At 41.8% G+C, this 23,041-nt stretch overlaps 1 long non-coding RNA gene across 15 annotated transcripts in view; it reads right to left on the bottom strand.

Annotated features, from left to right (window-relative positions):
* Window positions 1–23,041, bottom strand: part of LOC110816367 (uncharacterized) — a 42,172-nt gene that overhangs the window by 12,362 nt on the left and 6,769 nt on the right. Inside the window, exon 1 of one of the 15 annotated variants that reach the window (XR_015819003.1) lies at window positions 841–22,809. The exons of the other annotated variants lie outside the window; for them this stretch is intronic. This is a non-coding gene — a long non-coding RNA (uncharacterized LOC110816367). Of the gene's footprint in view, window positions 1–840; window positions 22,810–23,041 lie in introns of those variants that run through there. 15 annotated transcript variants of the gene reach the window in all.

Raw genomic sequence — 23,041 nt, 5'->3', positions numbered from 1 at the left:
TTACTGAATAAAAGCATTTGTAACCTTTTTGAGAAGTAGAATACTCGACAAAGACACATTTGAAGGCTCTAAATCGAGTTTTCTTCTAAGGTGACTATGAATGTGAACATAGGCAGAGCAACCAAAAATATTAAATGGAATTGTGTGAAGGATGTGTGATGTTGGGAAGGCTTGAACGAGGAAGTCATAAGGTGTTTTGAACTGAAGTATACGGGAGGGCATTCAGTTGATCAGATATGTAGCAGTGAGGATAGCCTCTCCTTAAAGGAATTTAGGGACATTTGTGGTAAACAGAAGTGAGTGGAATACTTCAAGTACGTGCCTATTTTTTCTTTTGACTACACCATTCTATTGGAGCGTGTAAGGACAAGAACTTTGATGGACAATGCCTTGTTCAGTAAGGAATTTGGCTAGATTGGATGCAAAATATTCACATGCATTGTCAGTTTTTAACACTTCTATTTTCAACGAGAGAGGAGTTTTGCTCATCCATTGCCGTTTTGGCTTGAGTTGGATGGTGAATGATTCTAGATCAGAGTTGTTGCTCTGATACCATGAAGAGAATAAAGGAAGAAGTTTCTGTAAAATGAGGAGAATTCCTCTAATTTTCCTTTTTAATTTCATGGGCATAAATGTGCCATTATGTAGGTCTTCGACGAGACAAAAACGGTTAAAAAGGTGCTAAGAAAAGGCTAAAAAATTAGGGGAGAGAATACCCAAATGTCCTAACAACTTGAGAAAATGCTAAGTTATCCCTAATGTAAGTATACATGTATATATACATTCTACAATTTATAATCCAATTATCAAAAGTGGAAATAGGATAGAGATGAGCAATACCTTATTTTATCATATTTGATGTGCCGACAGTTGATTAAAATTTAAGTTGACTCAAAAAACGCTTCAGGTTTTGAATTTCTTCTATGGAAAAAGCTTCAACAGATGGTGAATTAGGTGCTTCCCTGCCTTCAACAAAATTTGCTTGAGCTCTTACAGTTCCACCTCTTCTTCATCCCCGACCTCTAATTGGTCTTCCATATAACTTCTAGCAAGTTTACCTAGTGTATTTTGGCTTGCCATAATAGTCACACTTCCGTATATCTTTGGATTGATTAAATTGAATAACTAATTCAGTCTTCTCAACTGTTGCAATGTCAGCATGACATTTCTTCTAGTTTTTTCTTACTGAACATAAGCATAAGTTTATTCTAATGAGGGAAAATGATCTTTACCAAGCACTTGAACTTGTATTTGATCATATTTGGTATTCAGACCAGCTAAAAAATCATAAATCCGCTATCTTTCCATCAGTTTCTGAAATTTAATGGTATCAACAAAACAATCTGCTTGAAAATCTTGATAATAATATAACTTTTACCATAATCCATTTAGTTCATAAAAATATTGAGAAATAGTTATCTACCCTTACATTATGCCATGAACTTTATTCCGAAGTTCATAAATCTTGAACTCATTACCCATCTGTAAATATGTAAGAGATGCTGCATTTCATATCTTTTTGGCAGCGTTAGGCAATAGATTTGTTGTGACAATATTGGGTTGCATGGAATTAATGAGTCATAACATTATTAAGAAGCTTTCAAAGTCCTATCTATTATATTCTAAACTACCAATATCTAATTTTTTTCACCTCACCAATAATGTAACTATACAATCATCTAAATTTGATGAACAATAAATAAAATCTCGATCAAGCAAGATAATTAGTTCCATATACTTTTATGGAACTGATGTGTAATGAAAGGTTATTAAAACTAGTAACACCCACCTTTTTTGCTTCTGTCATCTTGTAGTACTAAAAATAATAAGAAAAATACCTAATAAGGAAAGATGAACCTCCTAATCTGCACCAAAGGAACCAAAAAATGACCAAAAAACAAAAAAAGAACAAAAAACCCGGAATTAGATCTGGCTCGGCTAAACTCAGCTTGGTTCGGCGGCAGTTTGATCGCGCATAGCTTGGCTCAGGCACAAAATGACCAGAATGAATCGGCTCGGCTCGTGGAATGGCTAGATCGGATGTCCCAATGCGCAGAAAACTGGAATGGTGCGCATAAGACGTTTGTTTGACAATGTAGCACGGTTCAGTCCGTGGCCGGAGCGGGGTGGTGCGCGGGAGGTCCAGATGAGTCGCCTTAAGGCGCTGAACAGTTGGGAAGACGCAGTTCAGGGGCTCGGCCGAATGTGCACAGCCGCGTGAAATCTGGAGTCTAGACGCACGATGCATGTTGGATTGCGTGAGCAACGTTAAAGGGAGCTAAATCTTGACGCGCGATGAGATTATGACTGGAATGAGGTGATTCTTGATGGCACGTGGGTTTCATGTGCTTCCATTGTCGGCAACGTGTGTGGTCACGCGCGGTAAAGATTTCTCCAGTCTGGTGTCAGTGAGTTACGGCTCCGTCTGGATGTTTGGTGAGGTTAGAATTTTTTTGATAGGTGAGTACCAACTCAACCTATTTTGTTATTTTAGGGTTTTGAAAAAATCTTGAAATTAGAATCCTAAAATTAGCCTTATTTTGTCTCTGACATCATGAAGATTTTTAAAGAAAAATAAACTACTAATTTTATTTTTTATGTTTTGTGTTTATATTTAGAACATATATATAGAGTAATTATCCTTATTTTAGGTGGATTCTAATTATAGAATATAACTTTACTATTAGAACTTTAACTAATAACATATCCTATATAGTAGAGTACTTTACTTTGTATGAATTCTTATCAACAGTTTTTAATTAATTTTTTCGTCATAGAATAAATATTGATACTTAGGAAAACTCTACTATAACCTGTCTGGATTTGTGTGTTTAATAACATTAAGGTTCATAACTAGATTAAAAAAAGAGAAAGAAAGAGGGAGCACAAATAATAAAATACTTCTCTAGTCAATTGGCTAGAAGTAACTCTAGTAGCCACATGAATTTGTGACCAACTGAGTAACTACGTATATTCATCATAAATGTTTGTCCTCATGTCAAAAGATTGATGACATTTCAAGCAAGCAATAAGAATGCTCAAACTAGTTACAATTAAATTTTATGTTCTAACATGAACCAAATGAATGAAATACTTGTGTTTGGAAGAGTTTGATGTGGCCGTTATACTGCGTGTTGGCTGTTCTCCACAATGAAAAGTGCTTATAAAAAAAAATTGTAAATCCTATTCATTTTGTGCTCAGGTAGTGGTCAAAATAGTTATTCATTGGTGTGACTCTATAAAACTCAAGCCTAGGGATTACTAGTTGATTACTATTTTTACAGTTTGAGAATTTAGATGTAACATGCGAGTTGTGAAGGAATGGTTAGGAATAGTTGGGTTGAAGGTGAAAGGTTGAGAGTTATTGATTTGTATCGTGGGGTACTTGAGGGTAAGCACAAGATAAGTGTGGGGGAGTATAGAAAATTCGAAAAAATATTTACACTTTATTTTTCACTACTCTAGATATTACAACTTACTCGTATATATACAAGACTTCCTAGGTACCAATAAGAAAATTTTTCTTATAATAAAGATTTTAAATAATTATATTATTATGGAGGAAATAAATAGTAGGATAATATTGGAAAACTATCATGGTCATTTAAGCAAAAAAATATTTGTGTCAACACTCCCTCTCAAGTTGTTACAAAGATATCACACATGCCTAACTTATATCAAGTTCAGAAAAGTTTTGTTGAAGAGTCATTTGATGAAGATATTTGCCACCTAATTGCTAAAAGACACATGATGCTTTAAGCACTAGGAAAAATAAAAAAACATTTTCTTTTATGAAGTTACAGTCAATCTCAATGCGTTTTATTCAATAATGTTGAACTAGGTTTTGAGCAATACTAATAGCTGCTTTATTGTCACAAAACAATGATAGACTTTCTTGTTTAAACAATTTTAATTCCTTCATTAGTTTTTGCACCAATAATAATTTACATATCCCTTGGGCCATTACTCTATATTCTGCTTTAACACTAGAACGGGCAACCATACTCTGTTTCTTACTTTTTCATATAACCAAGAATCTAATGCGTGTTTTACGAAAAAGTTGAAGAAGTTGTTTTCGTAGCACGAACAGCCTTCAAGAATAGCTTCTGTTGCTTTTGGGAATTTGAACGCAACGACGAAATAAGGAATCGGTGCGTTCTTAGCGCGATCAAGTTTAGAGATCGACACAACAAGCCTACGCCACCGTCAGATGCCAAGAACGCGCCGATTCTTACGGTTCAAAATCTAAAAAGCCGCGCAGGCCATTGGCGGAGAATGCTTGTGCTGAAACAAAGCAATACAGCTTTCTTTTTCAACTTTTTCAGAAATACCCCGCAAGTTCAGGAGTCATTCCCTTGCTGTACACTCCATTCACCTCTCATCCTCCTTCAAAGTACTTGAAAATCATTTCCTTGAAATATGGACGTCTTTAAAAGTTACTGTATTTTCGATTTCTCTTTCGTTTTGAAATCCGACTTGATTCCAAAGCACTGCGTTTCGTATTCTTTTTACTCGGAATCCAACAGTGATCGGAAGACATCGCATCCAATACCTCCTTATCCATTGGGTCTAATAAAAATTTCAAATGCTTGAATTTGACTGGACTCGGAGTAGTTAGTACTCCGAGCTGCCTACGTACCTTCTCTTTGAGGATCAAGTCATACGTAGTTCTGCTCATTCCGTGAACTCTAGCAGCAAACTTAAATTGATGTGAGTCAAGGCAGCCGCAATTCCCACGAGCAAACAACCCCGGAGCAAGCGGAATCCCGCCGGGAGAGAGGAAGTTCTACTGCGTTCAGCTTTTGCTAATTGCGAGTGCTCCTTGGAGGATTCTTCACCCGTCCCCTTGAATTAGGAGTTGAATCTATTTACCGAGGTATTCTCGTGGCGCCTTTTCAATTCTCTTTCCTATTCCCAGTTACCGTTGTTCACCATCGCACCGTTGATTGTGGGGTACGTAGGGATGGTTTATTTAAGGCTTCAAGTTTTCTGCGTGCTGGTGTTATATGTGGGGTTTCGGATTGTGTTGTTGATCCCGGGTTCCGCACCACAAATTCATCAGCTTTGACTGAACTTGGAGTAGTATGCCAAGCTGCCTACGTAACTTCTCTTTGAGGATCCAGTCATACGTAGCTCCCCTCCATCCGTTTCATTTTTTGTAAGACTTCATGGATAACAAAGAATTGGATTTCAAGAAAACTTCAAACGAAACGCATTGCTTTCTGGCCCACGCGGATTCCAAGATGAATGACGAATTGAAGATACGGTATCTTCCAGAGACTTCTACATTTCACGGGAGGAGAACCATAAAATTTTACTTCCCTCGTTCACTTGTGTAATTTTCGATTACTGCAAGAAGTCTGGGAAATGAAACGGAGTTTACGGCAGTGTAAATGAAGAATCGAAGGCAACGACTCGCGAATCTAATGGGTATTTTTCGAAAAAGTTGAAGAAGTTGCTTTCGTAGCACGAACAGCCTTCAAGAATAGCTTCCGTTGCTTTTGGGAATTTGAACGCAACGACGAAATAAGGAATCGGTGCGTTCTTAGCGCGATCAAGTTTAGAGATCGACACAACAAGCCTACGCCACCGTCAGATGCCAAGAACGCGCCGATTCTTACGGTTCAAAATCTAAAAAGCCGCGCAGGCCATTGGCGGAGAATGCTTGTGCTGAAACAAAGCAATACAGCTTTCTTTTTCAACTTTTTCAGAAATACCCCGCAAGTTCAGGAGTCATTCCCTTGCTGTACACTCCATTCACCTCTCATCCTCCTTCAAAGTACTTGAAAATCATTTCCTTGAAATATGGACGTCTTTAAAAGTTACTGTATTTTCGATTTCTCTTTCGTTTTGAAATCCGACTTGATTCCAAAGCACTGCGTTTCGTATTCTTTTTACTCGGAATCCAACAGTGATCGGAAGACATCGCATCCAATACCTCCTTATCCATTGGGTCTAATAAAAATTTCAAATGCTTGAATTTGACTGGACTCGGAGTAGTTAGTACTCCGAGCTGCCTACGTACCTTCTCTTTGAGGATCAAGTCATACGTAGTTCTGCTCATTCCGTGAACTCTAGCAGCAAACTTAAATTGATGTGAGTCAAGGCAGCCGCAATTCCCACGAGCAAACAACCCCGGAGCAAGCGGAATCCCGCCGGGAGAGAGGAAGTTCTACTGCGTTCAGCTTTTGCTAATTGCGAGTGCTCCTTGGAGGATTCTTCACCCGTCCCCTTGAATTAGGAGTTGAATCTATTTACCGAGGTATTCTCGTGGCGCCTTTTCAATTCTCTTTCCTATTCCCAGTTACCGTTGTTCACCATCGCACCGTTGATTGTGGGGTACGTAGGGATGGTTTATTTAAGGCTTCAAGTTTTCTGCGTGCTGGTGTTATATGTGGGGTTTCGGATTGTGTTGTTGATCCCGGGTTCCGCACCACAAATTCATCAGCTTTGACTGAACTTGGAGTAGTATGCCAAGCTGCCTACGTAACTTCTCTTTGAGGATCCAGTCATACGTAGCTCCCCTCCATCCGTTTCATTTTTTGTAAGACTTCATGGATAACAAAGAATTGGATTTCAAGAAAACTTCAAACGAAACGCATTGCTTTCTGGCCCACGCGGATTCCAAGATGAATGACGAATTGAAGATACGGTATCTTCCAGAGACTTCTACATTTCACGGGAGGAGAACCATAAAATTTTACTTCCCTCGTTCACTTGTGTAATTTTCGATTACTGCAAGAAGTCTGGGAAATGAAACGGAGTTTACGGCAGTGTAAATGAAGAATCGAAGGCAACGACTCGCGAATCTAATGGGTATTTTTCGAAAAAGTTGAAGAAGTTGCTTTCGTAGCACGAACAGCCTTCAAGAATAGCTTCCGTTGCTTTTGGGAATTTGAACGCAACGACGAAATAAGGAATCGGTGCGTTCTTAGCGCGATCAAGTTTAGAGATCGACACAACAAGCCTACGCCACCGTCAGATGCCAAGAACGCGCCGATTCTTACGGTTCAAAATCTAAAAAGCCGCGCAGGCCATTGGCGGAGAATGCTTGTGCTGAAACAAAGCAATACAGCTTTCTTTTTCAACTTTTTCAGAAATACCCCGCAAGTTCAGGAGTCATTCCCTTGCTGTACACTCCATTCACCTCTCATCCTCCTTCAAAGTACTTGAAAATCATTTCCTTGAAATATGGACGTCTTTAAAAGTTACTGTATTTTCGATTTCTCTTTCGTTTTGAAATCCGACTTGATTCCAAAGCACTGCGTTTCGTATTCTTTTTACTCGGAATCCAACAGTGATCGGAAGACATCGCATCCAATACCTCCTTATCCATTGGGTCTAATAAAAATTTCAAATGCTTGAATTTGACTGGACTCGGAGTAGTTAGTACTCCGAGCTGCCTACGTACCTTCTCTTTGAGGATCAAGTCATACGTAGTTCTGCTCATTCCGTGAACTCTAGCAGCAAACTTAAATTGATGTGAGTCAAGGCAGCCGCAATTCCCACGAGCAAACAACCCCGGAGCAAGCGGAATCCCGCCGGGAGAGAGGAAGTTCTACTGCGTTCAGCTTTTGCTAATTGCGAGTGCTCCTTGGAGGATTCTTCACCCGTCCCCTTGAATTAGGAGTTGAATCTATTTACCGAGGTATTCTCGTGGCGCCTTTTCAATTCTCTTTCCTATTCCCAGTTACCGTTGTTCACCATCGCACCGTTGATTGTGGGGTACGTAGGGATGGTTTATTTAAGGCTTCAAGTTTTCTGCGTGCTGGTGTTATATGTGGGGTTTCGGATTGTGTTGTTGATCCCGGGTTCCGCACCACAAATTCATCAGCTTTGACTGAACTTGGAGTAGTATGCCAAGCTGCCTACGTAACTTCTCTTTGAGGATCCAGTCATACGTAGCTCCCCTCCATCCGTTTCATTTTTTGTAAGACTTCATGGATAACAAAGAATTGGATTTCAAGAAAACTTCAAACGAAACGCATTGCTTTCTGGCCCACGCGGATTCCAAGATGAATGACGAATTGAAGATACGGTATCTTCCAGAGACTTCTACATTTCACGGGAGGAGAACCATAAAATTTTACTTCCCTCGTTCACTTGTGTAATTTTCGATTACTGCAAGAAGTCTGGGAAATGAAACGGAGTTTACGGCAGTGTAAATGAAGAATCGAAGGCAACGACTCGCGAATCTAATGGGTATTTTTCGAAAAAGTTGAAGAAGTTGCTTTCGTAGCACGAACAGCCTTCAAGAATAGCTTCCGTTGCTTTTGGGAATTTGAACGCAACGACGAAATAAGGAATCGGTGCGTTCTTAGCGCGATCAAGTTTAGAGATCGACACAACAAGCCTACGCCACCGTCAGATGCCAAGAACGCGCCGATTCTTACGGTTCAAAATCTAAAAAGCCGCGCAGGCCATTGGCGGAGAATGCTTGTGCTGAAACAAAGCAATACAGCTTTCTTTTTCAACTTTTTCAGAAATACCCCGCAAGTTCAGGAGTCATTCCCTTGCTGTACACTCCATTCACCTCTCATCCTCCTTCAAAGTACTTGAAAATCATTTCCTTGAAATATGGACGTCTTTAAAAGTTACTGTATTTTCGATTTCTCTTTCGTTTTGAAATCCGACTTGATTCCAAAGCACTGCGTTTCGTATTCTTTTTACTCGGAATCCAACAGTGATCGGAAGACATCGCATCCAATACCTCCTTATCCATTGGGTCTAATAAAAATTTCAAATGCTTGAATTTGACTGGACTCGGAGTAGTTAGTACTCCGAGCTGCCTACGTACCTTCTCTTTGAGGATCAAGTCATACGTAGTTCTGCTCATTCCGTGAACTCTAGCAGCAAACTTAAATTGATGTGAGTCAAGGCAGCCGCAATTCCCACGAGCAAACAACCCCGGAGCAAGCGGAATCCCGCCGGGAGAGAGGAAGTTCTACTGCGTTCAGCTTTTGCTAATTGCGAGTGCTCCTTGGAGGATTCTTCACCCGTCCCCTTGAATTAGGAGTTGAATCTATTTACCGAGGTATTCTCGTGGCGCCTTTTCAATTCTCTTTCCTATTCCCAGTTACCGTTGTTCACCATCGCACCGTTGATTGTGGGGTACGTAGGGATGGTTTATTTAAGGCTTCAAGTTTTCTGCGTGCTGGTGTTATATGTGGGGTTTCGGATTGTGTTGTTGATCCCGGGTTCCGCACCACAAATTCATCAGCTTTGACTGAACTTGGAGTAGTATGCCAAGCTGCCTACGTAACTTCTCTTTGAGGATCCAGTCATACGTAGCTCCCCTCCATCCGTTTCATTTTTTGTAAGACTTCATGGATAACAAAGAATTGGATTTCAAGAAAACTTCAAACGAAACGCATTGCTTTCTGGCCCACGCGGATTCCAAGATGAATGACGAATTGAAGATACGGTATCTTCCAGAGACTTCTACATTTCACGGGAGGAGAACCATAAAATTTTACTTCCCTCGTTCACTTGTGTAATTTTCGATTACTGCAAGAAGTCTGGGAAATGAAACGGAGTTTACGGCAGTGTAAATGAAGAATCGAAGGCAACGACTCGCGAATCTAATGGGTATTTTTCGAAAAAGTTGAAGAAGTTGCTTTCGTAGCACGAACAGCCTTCAAGAATAGCTTCCGTTGCTTTTGGGAATTTGAACGCAACGACGAAATAAGGAATCGGTGCGTTCTTAGCGCGATCAAGTTTAGAGATCGACACAACAAGCCTACGCCACCGTCAGATGCCAAGAACGCGCCGATTCTTACGGTTCAAAATCTAAAAAGCCGCGCAGGCCATTGGCGGAGAATGCTTGTGCTGAAACAAAGCAATACAGCTTTCTTTTTCAACTTTTTCAGAAATACCCCGCAAGTTCAGGAGTCATTCCCTTGCTGTACACTCCATTCACCTCTCATCCTCCTTCAAAGTACTTGAAAATCATTTCCTTGAAATATGGACGTCTTTAAAAGTTACTGTATTTTCGATTTCTCTTTCGTTTTGAAATCCGACTTGATTCCAAAGCACTGCGTTTCGTATTCTTTTTACTCGGAATCCAACAGTGATCGGAAGACATCGCATCCAATACCTCCTTATCCATTGGGTCTAATAAAAATTTCAAATGCTTGAATTTGACTGGACTCGGAGTAGTTAGTACTCCGAGCTGCCTACGTACCTTCTCTTTGAGGATCAAGTCATACGTAGTTCTGCTCATTCCGTGAACTCTAGCAGCAAACTTAAATTGATGTGAGTCAAGGCAGCCGCAATTCCCACGAGCAAACAACCCCGGAGCAAGCGGAATCCCGCCGGGAGAGAGGAAGTTCTACTGCGTTCAGCTTTTGCTAATTGCGAGTGCTCCTTGGAGGATTCTTCACCCGTCCCCTTGAATTAGGAGTTGAATCTATTTACCGAGGTATTCTCGTGGCGCCTTTTCAATTCTCTTTCCTATTCCCAGTTACCGTTGTTCACCATCGCACCGTTGATTGTGGGGTACGTAGGGATGGTTTATTTAAGGCTTCAAGTTTTCTGCGTGCTGGTGTTATATGTGGGGTTTCGGATTGTGTTGTTGATCCCGGGTTCCGCACCACAAATTCATCAGCTTTGACTGAACTTGGAGTAGTATGCCAAGCTGCCTACGTAACTTCTCTTTGAGGATCCAGTCATACGTAGCTCCCCTCCATCCGTTTCATTTTTTGTAAGACTTCATGGATAACAAAGAATTGGATTTCAAGAAAACTTCAAACGAAACGCATTGCTTTCTGGCCCACGCGGATTCCAAGATGAATGACGAATTGAAGATACGGTATCTTCCAGAGACTTCTACATTTCACGGGAGGAGAACCATAAAATTTTACTTCCCTCGTTCACTTGTGTAATTTTCGATTACTGCAAGAAGTCTGGGAAATGAAACGGAGTTTACGGCAGTGTAAATGAAGAATCGAAGGCAACGACTCGCGAATCTAATGGGTATTTTTCGAAAAAGTTGAAGAAGTTGCTTTCGTAGCACGAACAGCCTTCAAGAATAGCTTCCGTTGCTTTTGGGAATTTGAACGCAACGACGAAATAAGGAATCGGTGCGTTCTTAGCGCGATCAAGTTTAGAGATCGACACAACAAGCCTACGCCACCGTCAGATGCCAAGAACGCGCCGATTCTTACGGTTCAAAATCTAAAAAGCCGCGCAGGCCATTGGCGGAGAATGCTTGTGCTGAAACAAAGCAATACAGCTTTCTTTTTCAACTTTTTCAGAAATACCCCGCAAGTTCAGGAGTCATTCCCTTGCTGTACACTCCATTCACCTCTCATCCTCCTTCAAAGTACTTGAAAATCATTTCCTTGAAATATGGACGTCTTTAAAAGTTACTGTATTTTCGATTTCTCTTTCGTTTTGAAATCCGACTTGATTCCAAAGCACTGCGTTTCGTATTCTTTTTACTCGGAATCCAACAGTGATCGGAAGACATCGCATCCAATACCTCCTTATCCATTGGGTCTAATAAAAATTTCAAATGCTTGAATTTGACTGGACTCGGAGTAGTTAGTACTCCGAGCTGCCTACGTACCTTCTCTTTGAGGATCAAGTCATACGTAGTTCTGCTCATTCCGTGAACTCTAGCAGCAAACTTAAATTGATGTGAGTCAAGGCAGCCGCAATTCCCACGAGCAAACAACCCCGGAGCAAGCGGAATCCCGCCGGGAGAGAGGAAGTTCTACTGCGTTCAGCTTTTGCTAATTGCGAGTGCTCCTTGGAGGATTCTTCACCCGTCCCCTTGAATTAGGAGTTGAATCTATTTACCGAGGTATTCTCGTGGCGCCTTTTCAATTCTCTTTCCTATTCCCAGTTACCGTTGTTCACCATCGCACCGTTGATTGTGGGGTACGTAGGGATGGTTTATTTAAGGCTTCAAGTTTTCTGCGTGCTGGTGTTATATGTGGGGTTTCGGATTGTGTTGTTGATCCCGGGTTCCGCACCACAAATTCATCAGCTTTGACTGAACTTGGAGTAGTATGCCAAGCTGCCTACGTAACTTCTCTTTGAGGATCCAGTCATACGTAGCTCCCCTCCATCCGTTTCATTTTTTGTAAGACTTCATGGATAACAAAGAATTGGATTTCAAGAAAACTTCAAACGAAACGCATTGCTTTCTGGCCCACGCGGATTCCAAGATGAATGACGAATTGAAGATACGGTATCTTCCAGAGACTTCTACATTTCACGGGAGGAGAACCATAAAATTTTACTTCCCTCGTTCACTTGTGTAATTTTCGATTACTGCAAGAAGTCTGGGAAATGAAACGGAGTTTACGGCAGTGTAAATGAAGAATCGAAGGCAACGACTCGCGAATCTAATGGGTATTTTTCGAAAAAGTTGAAGAAGTTGCTTTCGTAGCACGAACAGCCTTCAAGAATAGCTTCCGTTGCTTTTGGGAATTTGAACGCAACGACGAAATAAGGAATCGGTGCGTTCTTAGCGCGATCAAGTTTAGAGATCGACACAACAAGCCTACGCCACCGTCAGATGCCAAGAACGCGCCGATTCTTACGGTTCAAAATCTAAAAAGCCGCGCAGGCCATTGGCGGAGAATGCTTGTGCTGAAACAAAGCAATACAGCTTTCTTTTTCAACTTTTTCAGAAATACCCCGCAAGTTCAGGAGTCATTCCCTTGCTGTACACTCCATTCACCTCTCATCCTCCTTCAAAGTACTTGAAAATCATTTCCTTGAAATATGGACGTCTTTAAAAGTTACTGTATTTTCGATTTCTCTTTCGTTTTGAAATCCGACTTGATTCCAAAGCACTGCGTTTCGTATTCTTTTTACTCGGAATCCAACAGTGATCGGAAGACATCGCATCCAATACCTCCTTATCCATTGGGTCTAATAAAAATTTCAAATGCTTGAATTTGACTGGACTCGGAGTAGTTAGTACTCCGAGCTGCCTACGTACCTTCTCTTTGAGGATCAAGTCATACGTAGTTCTGCTCATTCCGTGAACTCTAGCAGCAAACTTAAATTGATGTGAGTCAAGGCAGCCGCAATTCCCACGAGCAAACAACCCCGGAGCAAGCGGAATCCCGCCGGGAGAGAGGAAGTTCTACTGCGTTCAGCTTTTGCTAATTGCGAGTGCTCCTTGGAGGATTCTTCACCCGTCCCCTTGAATTAGGAGTTGAATCTATTTACCGAGGTATTCTCGTGGCGCCTTTTCAATTCTCTTTCCTATTCCCAGTTACCGTTGTTCACCATCGCACCGTTGATTGTGGGGTACGTAGGGATGGTTTATTTAAGGCTTCAAGTTTTCTGCGTGCTGGTGTTATATGTGGGGTTTCGGATTGTGTTGTTGATCCCGGGTTCCGCACCACAAATTCATCAGCTTTGACTGAACTTGGAGTAGTATGCCAAGCTGCCTACGTAACTTCTCTTTGAGGATCCAGTCATACGTAGCTCCCCTCCATCCGTTTCATTTTTTGTAAGACTTCATGGATAACAAAGAATTGGATTTCAAGAAAACTTCAAACGAAACGCATTGCTTTCTGGCCCACGCGGATTCCAAGATGAATGACGAATTGAAGATACGGTATCTTCCAGAGACTTCTACATTTCACGGGAGGAGAACCATAAAATTTTACTTCCCTCGTTCACTTGTGTAATTTTCGATTACTGCAAGAAGTCTGGGAAATGAAACGGAGTTTACGGCAGTGTAAATGAAGAATCGAAGGCAACGACTCGCGAATCTAATGGGTATTTTTCGAAAAAGTTGAAGAAGTTGCTTTCGTAGCACGAACAGCCTTCAAGAATAGCTTCCGTTGCTTTTGGGAATTTGAACGCAACGACGAAATAAGGAATCGGTGCGTTCTTAGCGCGATCAAGTTTAGAGATCGACACAACAAGCCTACGCCACCGTCAGATGCCAAGAACGCGCCGATTCTTACGGTTCAAAATCTAAAAAGCCGCGCAGGCCATTGGCGGAGAATGCTTGTGCTGAAACAAAGCAATACAGCTTTCTTTTTCAACTTTTTCAGAAATACCCCGCAAGTTCAGGAGTCATTCCCTTGCTGTACACTCCATTCACCTCTCATCCTCCTTCAAAGTACTTGAAAATCATTTCCTTGAAATATGGACGTCTTTAAAAGTTACTGTATTTTCGATTTCTCTTTCGTTTTGAAATCCGACTTGATTCCAAAGCACTGCGTTTCGTATTCTTTTTACTCGGAATCCAACAGTGATCGGAAGACATCGCATCCAATACCTCCTTATCCATTGGGTCTAATAAAAATTTCAAATGCTTGAATTTGACTGGACTCGGAGTAGTTAGTACTCCGAGCTGCCTACGTACCTTCTCTTTGAGGATCAAGTCATACGTAGTTCTGCTCATTCCGTGAACTCTAGCAGCAAACTTAAATTGATGTGAGTCAAGGCAGCCGCAATTCCCACGAGCAAACAACCCCGGAGCAAGCGGAATCCCGCCGGGAGAGAGGAAGTTCTACTGCGTTCAGCTTTTGCTAATTGCGAGTGCTCCTTGGAGGATTCTTCACCCGTCCCCTTGAATTAGGAGTTGAATCTATTTACCGAGGTATTCTCGTGGCGCCTTTTCAATTCTCTTTCCTATTCCCAGTTACCGTTGTTCACCATCGCACCGTTGATTGTGGGGTACGTAGGGATGGTTTATTTAAGGCTTCAAGTTTTCTGCGTGCTGGTGTTATATGTGGGGTTTCGGATTGTGTTGTTGATCCCGGGTTCCGCACCACAAATTCATCAGCTTTGACTGAACTTGGAGTAGTATGCCAAGCTGCCTACGTAACTTCTCTTTGAGGATCCAGTCATACGTAGCTCCCCTCCATCCGTTTCATTTTTTGTAAGACTTCATGGATAACAAAGAATTGGATTTCAAGAAAACTTCAAACGAAACGCATTGCTTTCTGGCCCACGCGGATTCCAAGATGAATGACGAATTGAAGATACGGTATCTTCCAGAGACTTCTACATTTCACGGGAGGAGAACCATAAAATTTTACTTCCCTCGTTCACTTGTGTAATTTTCGATTACTGCAAGAAGTCTGGGAAATGAAACGGAGTTTACGGCAGTGTAAATGAAGAATCGAAGGCAACGACTCGCGAATCTAATGGGTATTTTTCGAAAAAGTTGAAGAAGTTGCTTTCGTAGCACGAACAGCCTTCAAGAATAGCTTCCGTTGCTTTTGGGAATTTGAACGCAACGACGAAATAAGGAATCGGTGCGTTCTTAGCGCGATCAAGTTTAGAGATCGACACAACAAGCCTACGCCACCGTCAGATGCCAAGAACGCGCCGATTCTTACGGTTCAAAATCTAAAAAGCCGCGCAGGCCATTGGCGGAGAATGCTTGTGCTGAAACAAAGCAATACAGCTTTCTTTTTCAACTTTTTCAGAAATACCCCGCAAGTTCAGGAGTCATTCCCTTGCTGTACACTCCATTCACCTCTCATCCTCCTTCAAAGTACTTGAAAATCATTTCCTTGAAATATGGACGTCTTTAAAAGTTACTGTATTTTCGATTTCTCTTTCGTTTTGAAATCCGACTTGATTCCAAAGCACTGCGTTTCGTATTCTTTTTACTCGGAATCCAACAGTGATCGGAAGACATCGCATCCAATACCTCCTTATCCATTGGGTCTAATAAAAATTTCAAATGCTTGAATTTGACTGGACTCGGAGTAGTTAGTACTCCGAGCTGCCTACGTACCTTCTCTTTGAGGATCAAGTCATACGTAGTTCTGCTCATTCCGTGAACTCTAGCAGCAAACTTAAATTGATGTGAGTCAAGGCAGCCGCAATTCCCACGAGCAAACAACCCCGGAGCAAGCGGAATCCCGCCGGGAGAGAGGAAGTTCTACTGCGTTCAGCTTTTGCTAATTGCGAGTGCTCCTTGGAGGATTCTTCACCCGTCCCCTTGAATTAGGAGTTGAATCTATTTACCGAGGTATTCTCGTGGCGCCTTTTCAATTCTCTTTCCTATTCCCAGTTACCGTTGTTCACCATCGCACCGTTGATTGTGGGGTACGTAGGGATGGTTTATTTAAGGCTTCAAGTTTTCTGCGTGCTGGTGTTATATGTGGGGTTTCGGATTGTGTTGTTGATCCCGGGTTCCGCACCACAAATTCATCAGCTTTGACTGAACTTGGAGTAGTATGCCAAGCTGCCTACGTAACTTCTCTTTGAGGATCCAGTCATACGTAGCTCCCCTCCATCCGTTTCATTTTTTGTAAGACTTCATGGATAACAAAGAATTGGATTTCAAGAAAACTTCAAACGAAACGCATTGCTTTCTGGCCCACGCGGATTCCAAGATGAATGACGAATTGAAGATACGGTATCTTCCAGAGACTTCTACATTTCACGGGAGGAGAACCATAAAATTTTACTTCCCTCGTTCACTTGTGTAATTTTCGATTACTGCAAGAAGTCTGGGAAATGAAACGGAGTTTACGGCAGTGTAAATGAAGAATCGAAGGCAACGACTCGCGAATCTAATGGGTATTTTTCGAAAAAGTTGAAGAAGTTGCTTTCGTAGCACGAACAGCCTTCAAGAATAGCTTCCGTTGCTTTTGGGAATTTGAACGCAACGACGAAATAAGGAATCGGTGCGTTCTTAGCGCGATCAAGTTTAGAGATCGACACAACAAGCCTACGCCACCGTCAGATGCCAAGAACGCGCCGATTCTTACGGTTCAAAATCTAAAAAGCCGCGCAGGCCATTGGCGGAGAATGCTTGTGCTGAAACAAAGCAATACAGCTTTCTTTTTCAACTTTTTCAGAAATACCCCGCAAGTTCAGGAGTCATTCCCTTGCTGTACACTCCATTCACCTCTCATCCTCCTTCAAAGTACTTGAAAATCATTTCCTTGAAATATGGACGTCTTTAAAAGTTACTGTATTTTCGATTTCTCTTTCGTTTTGAAATCCGACTTGATTCCAAAGCACTGCGTTTCGTATTCTTTTTACTCGGAATCCAACAGTGATTGGAAGACATCGCATCCAATACCTCCTTATCCATTGGGTCTAATAAAAATTTCAAATGCTTGAATTTGACTGGACTCGGAGTAGTTAGTACTCCGAGCTGCCTACGTACCTTCTCTTTGAGGATCAAGTCATACGTAGTTCTGCTCATTCCGTGAACTCTAGCAGCAAACTTAAATTGATGTGAGTCAAGGCAGCCGCAATTCCCACGAGCAAACAACCCCGGAGCAAGCGGAATCCCGCCGGGAGAGAGGAAGTTCTACTGCGTTCAGCTTTTGCTAATTGCGAGTGCTCCTTGGAGGATTCTTCACCCGTCCCCTTGAATTAGGAGTTGAATCTATTTACCGAGGTATTCTCGTGGCGCCTTTTCAATTCTCTTTCCTATTCCCAGTTACCGTTGTTCACCATCGCACCGTTGATTGTGGGGTACGTAGGGATGGTTTATTTAAGGCTTCAAGTTTTCTGCGTGCTGGTGTTATATGTGGGGTTTCGGATTGTGTTGTTGATCCCGGGTTCCGCACCACAAATTCATCAGCTTTGACTGAACTTGGAGTAGTATGCCAAGCTGCCTACGTAACTTCTCTTTGAGGATCCAGTCATACGTAGCTCCCCTCCATCCGTTTCATTTTTTGTAAGACTTCATGGATAACAAAGAATTGGATTTCAAGAAAACTTCAAACGAAACGCATTGCTTTCTGGCCCACGCGGATTCCAAGATGAATGACGAATTGAAGATACGGTATCTTCCAGAGACTTCTACATTTCACGGGAGGAGAACCATAAAATTTTACTTCCCTCGTTCACTTGTGTAATTTTCGATTACTTCAAGAAGTCTGGGAAATGAAACGGAGTTTACGGCAGTGTAAATGAAGAATCGAAGGCAACGACTCGCGAATCTAATGGGTATTTTTCGAAAAAGTTGAAGAAGTTGCTTTCGTAGCACGAACAGCCTTCAAGAATAGCTTCCGTTGCTTTTGGGAATTTGAACGCAACGACGAAATAAGGAATCGGTGCGTTCTTAGCGCGATCAAGTTTAGAGATCGACACAACAAGCCTACGCCACCGTCAGATGCCAAGAACGCGCCGATTCTTACGGTTCAAAATCTAAAAAGCCGCGCAGGCCATTGGCGGAGAATGCTTGTGCTGAAACAAAGCAATACAGCTTTCTTTTTCAACTTTTTCAGAAATACCCCGCAAGTTCAGGAGTCATTCCCTTGCTGTACACTCCATTCACCTCTCATCCTCCTTCAAAGTACTTGAAAATCATTTCCTTGAAATATGGACGTCTTTAAAAGTTACTGTATTTTCGATTTCTCTTTCGTTTTGAAATCCGACTTGATTCCAAAGCACTGCGTTTCGTATTCTTTTTACTCGGAATCCAACAGTGATTGGAAGACATCGCATCCAATACCTCCTTATCCATTGGGTCTAATAAAAATTTCAAATGCTTGAATTTGACTGGACTCGGAGTAGTTAGTACTCCGAGCTGCCTACGTACCTTCTCTTTGAGGATCAAGTCATACGTAGTTCTGCTCATTCCGTGAACTCTAGCAGCAAACTTAAATTGATGTGAGTCAAGGCAGCCGCAATTCCCACGAGCAAACAACCCCGGAGCAAGCGGAATCCCGCCGGGAGAGAGGAAGTTCTACTGCGTTCAGCTTTTGCTAATTGCGAGTGCTCCTTGGAGGATTCTTCACCCGTCCCCTTGAATTAGGAGTTGAATCTATTTACCGAGGTATTCTCGTGGCGCCTTTTCAATTCTCTTTCCTATTCCCAGTTACCGTTGTTCACCATCGCACCGTTGATTGTGGGGTACGTAGGGATGGTTTATTTAAGGCTTCAAGTTTTCTGCGTGCTGGTGTTATATGTGGGGTTTCGGATTGTGTTGTTGATCCCGGGTTCCGCACCACAAATTCATCAGCTTTGACTGAACTTGGAGTAGTATGCCAAGCTGCCTACGTAACTTCTCTTTGAGGATCCAGTCATACGTAGCTCCCCTCCATCCGTTTCATTTTTTGTAAGACTTCATGGATAACAAAGAATTGGATTTCAAGAAAACTTCAAACGAAACGCATTGCTTTCTGGCCCACGCGGATTCCAAGATGAATGACGAATTGAAGATACGGTATCTTCCAGAGACTTCTACATTTCACGGGAGGAGAACCATAAAATTTTACTTCCCTCGTTCACTTGTGTAATTTTCGATTACTGCAAGAAGTCTGGGAAATGAAACGGAGTTTACGGCAGTGTAAATGAAGAATCGAAGGCAACGACTCGCGAATCTAATGGGTATTTTTCGAAAAAGTTGAAGAAGTTGCTTTCGTAGCACGAACAGCCTTCAAGAATAGCTTCCGTTGCTTTTGGGAATTTGAACGCAACGACGAAATAAGGAATCGGTGCGTTCTTAGCGCGATCAAGTTTAGAGATCGACACAACAAGCCTACGCCACCGTCAGATGCCAAGAACGCGCCGATTCTTACGGTTCAAAATCTAAAAAGCCGCGCAGGCCATTGGCGGAGAATGCTTGTGCTGAAACAAAGCAATACAGCTTTCTTTTTCAACTTTTTCAGAAATACCCCGCAAGTTCAGGAGTCATTCCCTTGCTGTACACTCCATTCACCTCTCATCCTCCTTCAAAGTACTTGAAAATCATTTCCTTGAAATATGGACGTCTTTAAAAGTTACTGTATTTTCGATTTCTCTTTCGTTTTGAAATCCGACTTGATTCCAAAGCACTGCGTTTCGTATTCTTTTTACTCGGAATCCAACAGTGATTGGAAGACATCGCATCCAATACCTCCTTATCCATTGGGTCTAATAAAAATTTCAAATGCTTGAATTTGACTGGACTCGGAGTAGTTAGTACTCCGAGCTGCCTACGTACCTTCTCTTTGAGGATCAAGTCATACGTAGTTCTGCTCATTCCGTGAACTCTAGCAGCAAACTTAAATTGATGTGAGTCAAGGCAGCCGCAATTCCCACGAGCAAACAACCCCGGAGCAAGCGGAATCCCGCCGGGAGAGAGGAAGTTCTACTGCGTTCAGCTTTTGCTAATTGCGAGTGCTCCTTGGAGGATTCTTCACCCGTCCCCTTGAATTAGGAGTTGAATCTATTTACCGAGGTATTCTCGTGGCGCCTTTTCAATTCTCTTTCCTATTCCCAGTTACCGTTGTTCACCATCGCACCGTTGATTGTGGGGTACGTAGGGATGGTTTATTTAAGGCTTCAAGTTTTCTGCGTGCTGGTGTTATATGTGGGGTTTCGGATTGTGTTGTTGATCCCGGGTTCCGCACCACAAATTCATCAGCTTTGACTGAACTTGGAGTAGTATGCCAAGCTGCCTACGTAACTTCTCTTTGAGGATCCAGTCATACGTAGCTCCCCTCCATCCGTTTCATTTTTTGTAAGACTTCATGGATAACAAAGAATTGGATTTCAAGAAAACTTCAAACGAAACGCATTGCTTTCTGGCCCACGCGGATTCCAAGATGAATGACGAATTGAAGATACGGTATCTTCCAGAGACTTCTACATTTCACGGGAGGAGAACCATAAAATTTTACTTCCCTCGTTCACTTGTGTAATTTTCGATTACTTCAAGAAGTCTGGGAAATGAAACGGAGTTTACGGCAGTGTAAATGAAGAATCGAAGGCAACGACTCGCGAATCTAATGGGTATTTTTCGAAAAAGTTGAAGAAGTTGCTTTCGTAGCACGAACAGCCTTCAAGAATAGCTTCCGTTGCTTTTGGGAATTTGAACGCAACGACGAAATAAGGAATCGGTGCGTTCTTAGCGCGATCAAGTTTAGAGATCGACACAACAAGCCTACGCCACCGTCAGATGCCAAGAACGCGCCGATTCTTACGGTTCAAAATCTAAAAAGCCGCGCAGGCCATTGGCGGAGAATGCTTGTGCTGAAACAAAGCAATACAGCTTTCTTTTTCAACTTTTTCAGAAATACCCCGCAAGTTCAGGAGTCATTCCCTTGCTGTACACTCCATTCACCTCTCATCCTCCTTCAAAGTACTTGAAAATCATTTCCTTGAAATATGGACGTCTTTAAAAGTTACTGTATTTTCGATTTCTCTTTCGTTTTGAAATCCGACTTGATTCCAAAGCACTGCGTTTCGTATTCTTTTTACTCGGAATCCAACAGTGATTGGAAGACATCGCATCCAATACCTCCTTATCCATTGGGTCTAATAAAAATTTCAAATGCTTGAATTTGACTGGACTCGGAGTAGTTAGTACTCCGAGCTGCCTACGTACCTTCTCTTTGAGGATCAAGTCATACGTAGTTCTGCTCATTCCGTGAACTCTAGCAGCAAACTTAAATTGATGTGAGTCAAGGCAGCCGCAATTCCCACGAGCAAACAACCCCGGAGCAAGCGGAATCCCGCCGGGAGAGAGGAAGTTCTACTGCGTTCAGCTTTTGCTAATTGCGAGTGCTCCTTGGAGGATTCTTCACCCGTCCCCTTGAATTAGGAGTTGAATCTATTTACCGAGGTATTCTCGTGGCGCCTTTTCAATTCTCTTTCCTATTCCCAGTTACCGTTGTTCACCATCGCACCGTTGATTGTGGGGTACGTAGGGATGGTTTATTTAAGGCTTCAAGTTTTCTGCGTGCTGGTGTTATATGTGGGGTTTCGGATTGTGTTGTTGATCCCGGGTTCCGCACCACAAATTCATCAGCTTTGACTGAACTTGGAGTAGTATGCCAAGCTGCCTACGTAACTTCTCTTTGAGGATCCAGTCATACGTAGCTCCCCTCCATCCGTTTCATTTTTTGTAAGACTTCATGGATAACAAAGAATTGGATTTCAAGAAAACTTCAAACGAAACGCATTGCTTTCTGGCCCACGCGGATTCCAAGATGAATGACGAATTGAAGATACGGTATCTTCCAGAGACTTCTACATTTCACGGGAGGAGAACCATAAAATTTTACTTCCCTCGTTCACTTGTGTAATTTTCGATTACTTCAAGAAGTCTGGGAAATGAAACGGAGTTTACGGCAGTGTAAATGAAGAATCGAAGGCAACGACTCGCGAATCTAATGGGTATTTTTCGAAAAAGTTGAAGAAGTTGCTTTCGTAGCACGAACAGCCTTCAAGAATAGCTTCCGTTGCTTTTGGGAATTTGAACGCAACGACGAAATAAGGAATCGGTGCGTTCTTAGCGCGATCAAGTTTAGAGATCGACACAACAAGCCTACGCCACCGTCAGATGCCAAGAACGCGCCGATTCTTACGGTTCAAAATCTAAAAAGCCGCGCAGGCCATTGGCGGAGAATGCTTGTGCTGAAACAAAGCAATACAGCTTTCTTTTTCAACTTTTTCAGAAATACCCCGCAAGTTCAGGAGTCATTCCCTTGCTGTACACTCCATTCACCTCTCATCCTCCTTCAAAGTACTTGAAAATCATTTCCTTGAAATATGGACGTCTTTAAAAGTTACTGTATTTTCGATTTCTCTTTCGTTTTGAAATCCGACTTGATTCCAAAGCACTGCGTTTCGTATTCTTTTTACTCGGAATCCAACAGTGATTGGAAGACATCGCATTCAAGGAAATGAAACAGAGTTTACTGTAGCGTAAATTAAGAATCGAAGGCAATGACTTTAGAATCTACTGTTTTTTTTTTTTTTGAAAAAGTGGAAAAAGTTATTTTTGTAATACGAACAGCCTTCAAGAATAGATTCTGTTACTTTTAGGAATTTGAATGCAATAATAAAATAAAGAATCGGTGTTTTCTTGGCGCAATCAAGTATATAGATCGACTCAAGAATCCTACGCCACCATCAAATGCAAAAAATGCATTGATTCGTACACTTCAAAATCTAAAAAATTGCGCAAGTCATTGGCCGATACTACTTGTGCTGAAACAAAGCAATACAATTTTCTTTTACAACTTTTCAAAAATACTTCTGTATGTTCAAAAATCAATCCCTTATTGTAAATTACATTTACTTTTAATTCTCATTCAAAGTAGTCGAACATAGAAAGAATGAAAGTGAAAGCATGACTTTCTTGAGGATCAGC

Source organism: Carica papaya, chromosome 1, assembly GCF_054855325.1.
Source record: "Carica papaya isolate Zhongbai chromosome 1, ASM5485532v1, whole genome shotgun sequence".
Lineage (NCBI taxonomy): Eukaryota > Viridiplantae > Streptophyta > Magnoliopsida > Brassicales > Caricaceae > Carica > Carica papaya.
This window is presented reverse-complemented; position numbering and strand designations above follow the sequence as displayed.